The sequence below is a fragment of the Gossypium hirsutum genome, chromosome A13 (assembly GCF_007990345.1).
Source record: "Gossypium hirsutum isolate 1008001.06 chromosome A13, Gossypium_hirsutum_v2.1, whole genome shotgun sequence".
NCBI lineage: Eukaryota > Viridiplantae > Streptophyta > Magnoliopsida > Malvales > Malvaceae > Gossypium > Gossypium hirsutum.
In genome coordinates, this window is record NC_053436.1 from 83,800,673 (window position 1) to 83,811,573 (window position 10,901).

A 10,901-nucleotide genomic window follows, 5' to 3' on the forward strand; every position below is an offset into this window, starting at 1 on the left:
GCCTTTTATGTCAGTAATATCCGCAACAATTCTTTTGGCAATAATTCTACACACGATCAACAACCTTAGGTTGTTCACTTGTTCATTTTCATATTATTCACATAATTGTTCTCCAATTTGTCACTGCATTCTTACTATTGTCTTGTCATAACATTTCCCATTATTTATCAATCACAAATATTGCACATATCATTATTCATTCAAATTACCATTGCATTCTTATCATTATTTTTGTCATAAAATTAATCATATTCATTATAATAACTCGACCATTTTATACCTAATCGATCCCTGTGAACAGATCTCACTTATCACTTTGGTACTTGATTTGACGTGTATACTTGCACAATTCGCATATCATTTCACACTTATGTGTTGTGACATCAACTATGGATAGGAATTAAACATGAGATAGGGCATTTTCGTCCACATAATCAAACTTAAAGCCCGAGAATGTCAGCTGGCCTGGGGTTAAGGACAACGGTCACCTAAAATCTATAAATAGGCTCCTTTGTAACATGTTATGGACACCATTCACTTAGCATAGAATTAGCCTTTTAATTTTAGTTTAAATTTATTGCTTAGGTTAGATTTATTTTCATTCGTTCTTGTTCTATTTTGAGCGATCTGTATTGTAGAGACAACCAATTTACGATCAATCTTAATACAACCCTTTATATTGATTTTATATTGTCTATGAAGACCATAAGGAACTAATCCCTCTATGAGGGATTAGCGAGTGGAGGTATGATCTATTAATTATTTTGTACGGATACTCAATGGATTAGCTATTTGGGAAAGGAAGAACGTGAAACAAACCCTAAGCCTGATAATCTTGGGAAGTCATTAAGGTAGGAATTAACCCAAAACTAGTAGGGCCCATCTGTAAACACTTTCACCCCAAATCGGTCTAGACTGTGATGTTAGAAGATAAGTAGTTCTTGCAGACTCATTATCTAAGTAGAAGATCAAAAGATCCTACTGGGATAGTGACTAGTTGATTGATGAAGAACTCGAAGCAACAATTGATGGGGATTTCAGAAGCGAGCTAATAACCCATAATCATATTTGATTATTTCTATTATTCAACCTCTCGAATTCAAGTTCTTGATATTTATATTATTTTTATTATTATAAAAAAACCTTATAAAGTCATTTTATTTTACCTTCATGCTATAACTAAACTAAAGCACTAACTATATCTTTCAGTGCTTAGGTTAAAATTGATGTAACATTTGCATCCCTTGAGTACGATCCTTGTAGTACTCACCTACTCCGTTATAACTGTAACACCCCAAACCTGGCCTAAAAGTTAGGCCCAAATCTGATGTGTCATATTGAAGTGTTTTTCGAAAATCTTGTTTTCATTGAAAACCCTTCTTATTTGAAAACTTGAGTAAAATCCCAGTTACGTTAGTTTATTTTCAACACATGGTTAATTGAAAAATACATAATTTTATTCCCAAAATCTCTTTTAGTTGTAGAAGCTAGTTTTAAATTAATTACTAAAAACTTCATGTTAAAAAGTTAAGTTGCGAAAGCATTTTGAAAATGTTGTAGAAACGTAGTGTTTGAAAATAGTTATTGTTTTGGAAAACCGTGTCCTACTTCTAACAGATATTAAACATACTAAATAAACTTCCCAAATAAAAAGTTAAGAAAATAAAGAGGCCCTATTACAACCCAAATAAAAACCAAAGTGCTTATCTAAATAAACAAAATAGAAAAACATGTGCAGCTGTGTGGTCGTCTCTGAGTCCTTCTGCGACACCAATCCACCTAATGCTGGGGATTACCTGCATAGTTAATAAACGGGGTGAGTTTATGAAACCTCAGTGTGTAACCCCTTCCTAGAGTAACAGTCAGTATACCGAAACAGAAACAGAAACAGTCTAGCTAGAGCCCGTTAACAGAAACAGTACAGTCCAGTTCAGAGCATACGTGGGCCAAAGTCTATTACAATAACATTTGGGTCACAGCCCATAACAAAATCAGTTGAGTCTAGCCCAAACTAATAGCAGAATACAATGTGTGAATGTATGGATGAATGTTATCCCATCCAACCCTGCACTACCTGTGGGGAATAACTCACCCACGCCATCCCTACACTTACAATGTTAGCACCGGTTGCAGTACTAACCGAAATCACAGCAAAACTGCTAGCAATATGCGTGGCTTAAAGCCATTATTACGATAATACGATTAGCACAAAGCCATCGATAACAGATTGGCACATAGCCATCAATATCATATCGGCACAAAGCCATCAATAACATACCAGCACGAAGCCTTCAATAGCATATCGGCACAAAGCCTTCAATAGCATATCGGGACAAAGCCATAATCAGAATAACAGGCTAAAAGACCTCAGTATAGAATCTTCCTCCATAACAATGTCCCAACCCCATGCATTATGTCATGCATGCAGAATGTCATCCTCACTCATTACACGTGTATGCAGTATGGCAATGCTCAATAACAGTCATTTACGTACATATCATAAGCACATCAGTCATACTTAACACAAATTAAATAGTCATTATACCTCTAGGGTTATATTGGTCATTTTTACCTAATAGGGGTAAAATGCCATTTTACCCTACAGGAGTATTTCAGTAATTTACCCTATAGGGGTATTTTAGCAATTTACCCTACAAGGGTATTTTTGTAATTTTACAAATCAGGGTCTTAATGACCCAACAGAAGGCCCATCATCACCTCGAGTGACTTAAGTAACCTAAACAGACATAACGGTCTAACTGGGCCTAAGACCCATACTCGGCCCAAGTGGGCCCACACCCTCATGTGGCCCATTTAGCCCTAATTTAGATACGGTATGTGACCTACATAGCCCAGTGCAATAATTATCACAAGTTGCAGATTTAATCTGTATGGGGCGCATGAGCCCATTGGGCCCACACGGCCCATCTAGGCCTAATGTGGCCCAGAACTACCTAAGTCATGTGCACGACATGACAAGTCTATCTACATCCCACTTAACAGTGAACTTTACACAAGCAGGCCCACAAGCCCATCAGGCCCAGAACAGCCCCAGCACATGAGAACACTCATGGTGGCCTCTATAGTCTATCGCCCATGATTTGTGGGCTCAGTTCACCCCTCATGCGTTCGTACGCTCGTGAGGCCCCGAATGCTGAGGTTTTGGCTTTTTGACTTTTGCCGACTTCCAACAAAGAAGGGCGTGAATACACACCTATTTATGAGAACGCACCAAAGTCCACAATCACTAACCTTGGCACATCCTGCATTGAGTCTTAATCACTATTTCCCTCACCAACTCATCTGGTTCGCTCTATTTAAAGCCATATTCTCACCAATTCCCATGTTAGCTTCTTGATGTGGGATTACTTTCAACCATTAGAAAATTTCCTTATTTTTATATGACCACTTCAACCACAGAGTTCTAGTCCAACTCCACCTCCTACACAGCTCAAATAGCAAAATAAATACCCTATTGTGCTTCCAAGACTTGAACCTTAGACCTCACAGTTACACAAAACGCCAACTTGCCACTACACCACAAGGTTCTTTGTGTCACCATTTTAGCTTCAATTAATTATAAGGTCTATAGGCCAAAGTCTAGGTTCCTTTAAAAGAAATATCAAAATAAATTGTAAGAGCCAAGACTTGAACCAAGGCTCCCTTGCAACCTTAATGATGCCACAACCACTAGACCACATGCTTCCTTGTGTCGTTTATTTACCACAATAATTTAAAAGGCCTTTATCCAATCACCCAGGGTTTTATTCACTTAAAACCAAAATTTTTGCTAAAGCGCAGGTTTGAACCCAAGATTTCTCCAACACTTCTCAGGGCCATTAACCACCAAAGCAGACATTCAATTGCGCCATTTCCTTGTACAATTAAATACTTATATACAACCTCCTTACGGACCCATAATTAAGGCTCAATACTTCTAGGCCCAAATTCGAGGCATTACAGTAACTATAGTATAACTGGACCCATACTTGTGGATTCCACCTCGTTAATATATCTTTTACTGCAATATTTACACTTTGGATCTTATTACATCCGAAGGCAGTCAAGTTGTTGGCACCGTATCCAAGAAGGCAACGCCACTAGTTTGATTTTAATTTTTTCACTTAGAAAGAATAATTAGTAAATTTTTAGGTTATAGATACAATTTTATTTTATTTATTACTACTAATCTTTTCTTTATGGATCTAGTGTATGACTCATAGTAGAGGCACACCTATTGTAGCAGTCATAGATCCAAAGAGAATAATCCAAAGAAATCCTCGCCAGTAACATCACTAGTAGCAAATGAAAGATCCGTCACCACCTACTATACGTAACATACCACGTGAGAATCCATTTGTTAATGATAACGTGTTAAGAAATCCGCTAGCACCACCACTACTCGCGAACATGCACATAGCTCCTAACAAGAGAATCTTAAGAGACTAGGCATTACCAAGTCTAGACATGTTTTAAGAGAATATAACGAGATCGGCTATTATAGCAAATAATGTTGAAATTAAGCAGACAATGATTCAGATGATCTAGAATAATCTACAATTTAGGGGCACGATAGCAGAGAATTTGAATCAACATTTGAAACTGTTTCTTCAACTTTGTGATACTTTTAAGTATAATTGGGTCACTAATGACGCTATTCATCTTTGGTTCTTCCCCTTTTCTTTGACTGATAACACCTTTTTCTTGATTAGACTCGTAGGCACCAGGATTTATCATGACTTGGGATGAATGCATTGGAAAGTTCTTACAGAAGTTTTCCCCTATAAGTAAAACGGTTCAATTAAGAGGAGAGATTGTTGTTTTGAGATAGATGGAAGGAGAAAGTTTCCATGAGGCTTGGGAATGTTTCAAAATATTGATTCAAAAATTCCACACCACATATTTCCATAGTGGATGCGATTCTAGGTGTTTTATAATGGGTTGGATGTGAACGCAAGATTAGGCCTAGATGGACCAGGGGGAGGAAAACTCATGCATAGGATGTAGAAGGATGTTTATGAAATAATTGAGAACATGTAATTGAACTCCTATTAGTGGCCAATTGAATGATTTACATTTGGCCAGAAAACCATTACGATAAAAGCTATTCAAGAGGATGATAAGTATCAATAGTTAGTGGATAGGCTTTATCGTATTGAATCTGCAAATAATGCACAGTCTATGAGTGGAGGAGAAAAACCACATTTCCACAACCTCAATAATCCTACCGAGGATGTGAATTATATTGGAAATAGGGTTGGAAACCCTTATTCCAACACTTACAATCTCAGTTGGAGAGATCACTCGAATTTGAGATGTGGAGGAAACCAATGAGGAGGTAATAGTTCAAACCAAGCTAAAAATACTAACTATCAACCTCCTTATTTGTAGAAACCTCAAGATAGGATCAACCCAAGTGACCATACTACATGTGCTCAACGTCTGGATTGAATCAAGGGAAAAAGGCAGTCAATGAGAATAGATGTGTAACACCCCAAACTCGGCCCAGACGTTATGGTCGAATCTGGCGTGTCACATTGAAGTGTTTTAGCGAAAACCGTGTTTTCATTGAAAACTCTTCTTAAACAAAAGAAACCTTAGTTAACTTAGAAATAAACACACCTTTCAGTTACGAAAGCCTTATTTAAAACATTTGATTTAAGAAAACTTATCATTTAAAAATTGAGTTGCGGAAGCGTAGAAAACATACTATAATTTAGGATACCCATGTTCAACTTCTCGTAATTACAATGAAAATAGTAATAATAATTCAAGTAACCATAGCATAATGAAAACCTTATTACAATCCGATCTGAAACATACTTAATAAAATAAAACTTATAAGCTTAAAAAACAAGTCTAATTTTTGTCTTGCTAGCTGGCCACCTAGAGTCCCTCCAAAAATCGAATCGTCTACTGAGCATCACCTGAAAATAAAATAGAAGAGGGGGTGAGTTTTCGCAAACTCAGTGTGTACAACCCTTGATGGAAAAAAAGCATTCAAAAATCATTATACATCAAACATGCAATGCAATCCCATCCAAATTATCCATCCGCTACACACTAGCTTTGTCCCTCGACACACCATGTGGGGATACAAATATTGACCCACCCAGCCCACACTCCAATGGTAGCCCGGTTACGGAACTACCTTCATTTACATATTGGGCTTTAAAAGCCGTCGGCGTATCCACGATTGTCAGGCAACCGTGCGATCCTCATGTACTTCCTCCGTTCCACAGTTCCCACCCCATATGCAACCTAAACAAAACATCATATGTATGCATGTCACATCCATAAAACTTGCATTCAACACCTAGGGGTATTTTGGTCATTTTTACCCTTAAGGGCGTTAAGATAATTTTCCCTTAATTATGGCTTTCACTTACCTTGACCCGTTAACAAGTCTCGCAAGCTAAGATGAATGAATACTATGCACCAGGTAGGATTCCAGAGAAGAGGAGGTGGGTCATTAAGACCGCTTAAGTACCAAGCTCTCCCTAGATCCAATCCTAGACATGCATATACCTGTTGTCATACCATAACCCTATGACTTGTCCACGGTCTCAATTAATTAATTAAGTTTTATGTAGCCATCATATACTAGGCCCAATACCCGTACATACATGCATATGGCCCACTGGGCCCAATCTCATTCATATGGCCCATTAGGCCCAAATCATATTCTTATGGCCCACTAGGCCCAATTCACATTCATATGGCCCATTAGGCCCAAATCATATTATACTCATGCTCACATACAAATTTCCTAACACATAGCATCACTTAACAATCTTTGCCTATTATGGGCCCAATAGCCCATTAGGCCCATTTAGCCCATTTTGGCCCATTTGGCCAATTCTCAACCCAAGTCCACGAAATTTCCCGTGGGCCTCAGACAACCTATCAGTTTCCTCTCCACAAGTGTTCGCGCACTCGTGTGACTACCATAGCCCAACTTTCAGCATTTCGGCATTTCAGCTTTTCAGCTTTTCGGCTTTTCGGCTTTTCGGCTTTTCGGCATTTCGGTATTTCGGTATTTCAGCTTTTGCCAATTCATTGTGTGTGTGCAGTGTATGTACACACCTGGTAGGCAAGTGTGCTGCGATTTCCTACAATCGATATCACTCAAAGATTAATCTTGCATACTTATCAAATACTTTACCAAAAGCCGGAATCTCACATTAACCTTACCTTGGGCGATAAGTATAACAGCCCCTTCACTAACCACGACCAACTCCGAGATCTACACCAATCGTAACTATTAAAACCAAAATAATAGGTGACTCGTATCCAACACAAGTCCCCTTACCTTACTATTGCTATTCGGCTAACCTTATCCAATGATGAGGAATACTTACCAAAACCGCAACACCTAAGGGGCAATTCGACAATGAGATAAGATCTAAGATCCGATATTAATTCCCTACCACAGTTGATTGGAAAGACTGAGGGACAATATTCGATACTTAGCAAAGAAACCGATTGGGAGAACAACACTTACACTAGATTTGACCAAAGTAAAAGGAGTAATAATTGCATCAAGGGTATTCGGCCAAAAAAGTTCGGCCCTTTACGATTTTGTATGAAAAAAGAGGGTTATTTGGCTCCAAAGAAAAAGAAAGAAAAGTTATCAATGAGGTAGAGGAAGAATAGAATTCGGCACAAGGAAGGAGAAAAAGAAAAAAAGGCAGAGGGTTTTCGGCTTTTAGAGAAAAGAGTTTCTGGTAACAGGGTGAAGGAAATTCGGTCATTAGCTTCATACCCTAGCATTGGCACCTATTTATAAACCTTATAGCCGAATTTTCCCATTCCCAATTCCCCATTCGGCTCCATCACTTCTCCCTTCTCATCTCCTCGTTTTTCTCCCTGATAACCCCTTGATCCTTTCATTAATTTTCTCTCCTGAACACTTCCTTTGGAGTCCACTTTCATGCCACTTCCATCCTTCTAGAAGGTCAAAATTAAACTTCTAAGAACACTAAGCTAGGATTTGAGCCTTAGACATCCTTGCTAGCTATTAATGCCACCTCCCTACACTCTAAGTGACGTCACTTAGCCACTCCTCTACTAGGCTATTTGCTGCTATTTTCCCCTATCTTTATTTAAAAGCCCAACTACTTGCCAACCCTGATTCTTTTAATAATTAACTTATAATTTCTTCTACCCCTTAATTCAAACTCAAACCTTGACCAAGACCTATCTTTGCCTAATTAGCACTTAACCAGAATTATTAAGCGCAAAAAGAAAAATTCAAGATTTCAAGACTTTTGAATTTCAGGATTTTTGGGGCATTACAAGATGTCAAGCATGTGCAGTGTCAGTGCACCAACTCAACTAGAACATTGACTAAACTTGATGACCAAATGAGCCAATTGATGAGCATGATTGGTGTAAATTGAAAAATATATAGGATTTTTCCTATGTAATTTATCACCTTTTTACTTAAATACATTGTTAAAACTAAGTAATTGTTTAATAGTTTAATGAAATGTGTGAAAATATGAAATTAGGACATGGAAATTATTAAAATGTAATTTTATGCTTTATTATATAGTTTTAATGCATAAAATGGCTTATTTTAGATTTATTTGAACATATTATATTTTTAAGACATAAAATGGGCCATGCATGATTAAATTAAATAATAAAATATAAAGTTATATTTAATAAATCATTTTAAAATATTTTATTAATAATTTGGGTTTTAATTATTTATTTATTTTATTATTTGGTCCTTTAATTTATTGATTTATTTTGGACAGGTCGATAGCTTTGTTGGATTACAAAAATCATCCAATTTGAAGACCAAATCAACCCAAATTCGACTGCACATGGCTGTCCACATAAACCACTTTTTGGTTTAATTACACAAGGTCCTTGCAATGTTGAAGAAATTAGAAATTCGTTCGAAGATTTAAATTTGACCGAGTCTCAGTCCTGAGTTGTTATGGCATTTAAATTGCATAAAAATCAAGCAAAATTCAACTCAAAATCCACTAAGCAAAGCCGGTCACTCATTGAAAAAGCTTGAAGAGACTAAACTTCTCTATTTTTAGCAAACTATCCTCCTCTCTTCACCTATAAATAAGACCTTATTTGATCTCTCATCAATCATCCCTCATCCATCATCATTCTCTCTTCTCTCTCAATTCTCTTTAGCATTTTCCATTTCCCACACCTAGCATCATCTCTTCATAGAGATTTTAGCAATTAAGCCTCTTAAAGAGCCCTTGGTCGGCCACCATAGAGAGCCATCAGTAAAGGAGAAAAGTAAAGGAGCGAAGGAGCCTCGTCGGTCAGAGTCTTGGGTGACAGCCACTTTGATTTAGGTTTAATCTTTCTTTTCTTTGATTTAATCTAAAAAATTTTGCTATGTGTTCTTTGTTCTTGTTTACAACAATGTTATCTTAATTTTATTTAAGCTAGGATGATTGCTTTAATTAAATAATATTTATTTGATTCATGTTTATAATGTTTCAGCCTCAATCGATCATGTTTTTAATTAAAATCAAGTCTGTATTTCGTTCATACATTATTGAAATGCACTTGAATTACCTAAGCAATCCTAATCAGACGACAGCTAGTGGACCCATAATTGAAATATGCATGCTAAATTTAGATCCTAACTCGATTAAATTGAAGGTTACATAACAACTCTAACCAAGCTCTGTTATTTGCATAGTTTTTAGATTTGTGTGATTAAATTGTTTCAAACCTAACACATCCCTGTTACCTCACACGAATACTAAGAAACCCTTAGTAAACAAGGATCAGTAAAATGCATATTTACTAAGTAAAGGATTCTGAAAGGACCTAATGTGGTTTCCAAACTCATGAAAGATTGAGTTGCCATGGAATGTTTTTCCGAATGTTAGTAAGCATGTTGATAATAAATTGAGTTTAATTAAAGTAATTGTCCTAGTTTATTTATGTTATAATTGTTGCAAATTGTGTTTAATTTCACTAAAATCTATTTCATTTATATAGTTTGCATACTTAGGATAATTTGCATTAGGGATCATTGCATTTAGTTTAATATATTCAATTTTCACTTCTCAACCATATTGTGTTTTTATTTACCAAGTTGTTAGTATAATTTTACAATCATGTGATTTAACACAAATACAATCCTTGTGGAGACGATAGCTCGATTCTTACTTATTACTTGATAATGACTGTGTACACTTGCACAAACATACGTGTTACAAGTTTTTGGCGACATTGCCAAGGATTGTTAGCTGTTGCTGTAGTCTTTTTTTTGTGAAATTATTTACTTCCAATTTCATTTATTTCTAACATTACTAACTTATTCTTTTTTAATTTTGTGATTTTCTTTTCTGGTGTTTATGAGCATAGATCGGATTATCGATTTACTCCTTGTAGACCCTGAAATTGAGCAAACTTTTATACAAAGAAGACGTGAACAAATAGCTCAAAGACAAGTCAGGATGGACCTTGGAAATTAGAATCAAGACCAAGTAAATGAAGCCGGTCATGTACGAAATCTCATCCTTATTGCCGATGATAGGGATCGGTGCATCAGACAATATGTTGTGCCACTTTTCTATGAGTTAAATCTAGGAATTAGAAAGCCAGATATTGAGGCAACCTAATTTGAATTGAAACCAGTGATGTTTCAAATGCTACAAATGGTGGGCCAATTCAGTGGTATGCCAACGGAAGATCCACATCTCCACCTTCGATTATTTATGGAGGTGAGTGATTCATTCAAGGTAGCCGGTGTGACTAAAGACACACTGAGGTTGAAGTTGTTTCCATACTCATTGCAACATTGAGGACGAGCATGGCTCAATTCATTGCCACTAAATTCCATATCTGCATGGCATGAATTAGTAGAGATATTTTTGTTTAAGTATTTCTCGCCTAGCAAAAATGCT

The 10,901-nt window shown here is 36.6% G+C and overlaps 1 non-coding gene across 1 annotated transcript; it reads right to left on the minus strand.

Moving 5' to 3' along the window:
* Positions 1–4,800: 4,800 nt before the first annotated feature.
* On the minus strand, positions 4,801–4,904 carry LOC121212968 (small nucleolar RNA R71). The gene has a single exon (XR_005908338.1). It is a non-coding gene; the product is annotated as a small nucleolar RNA R71 (small nucleolar RNA).
* Between the last annotated feature and the right edge of the window lie 5,997 nt (positions 4,905–10,901).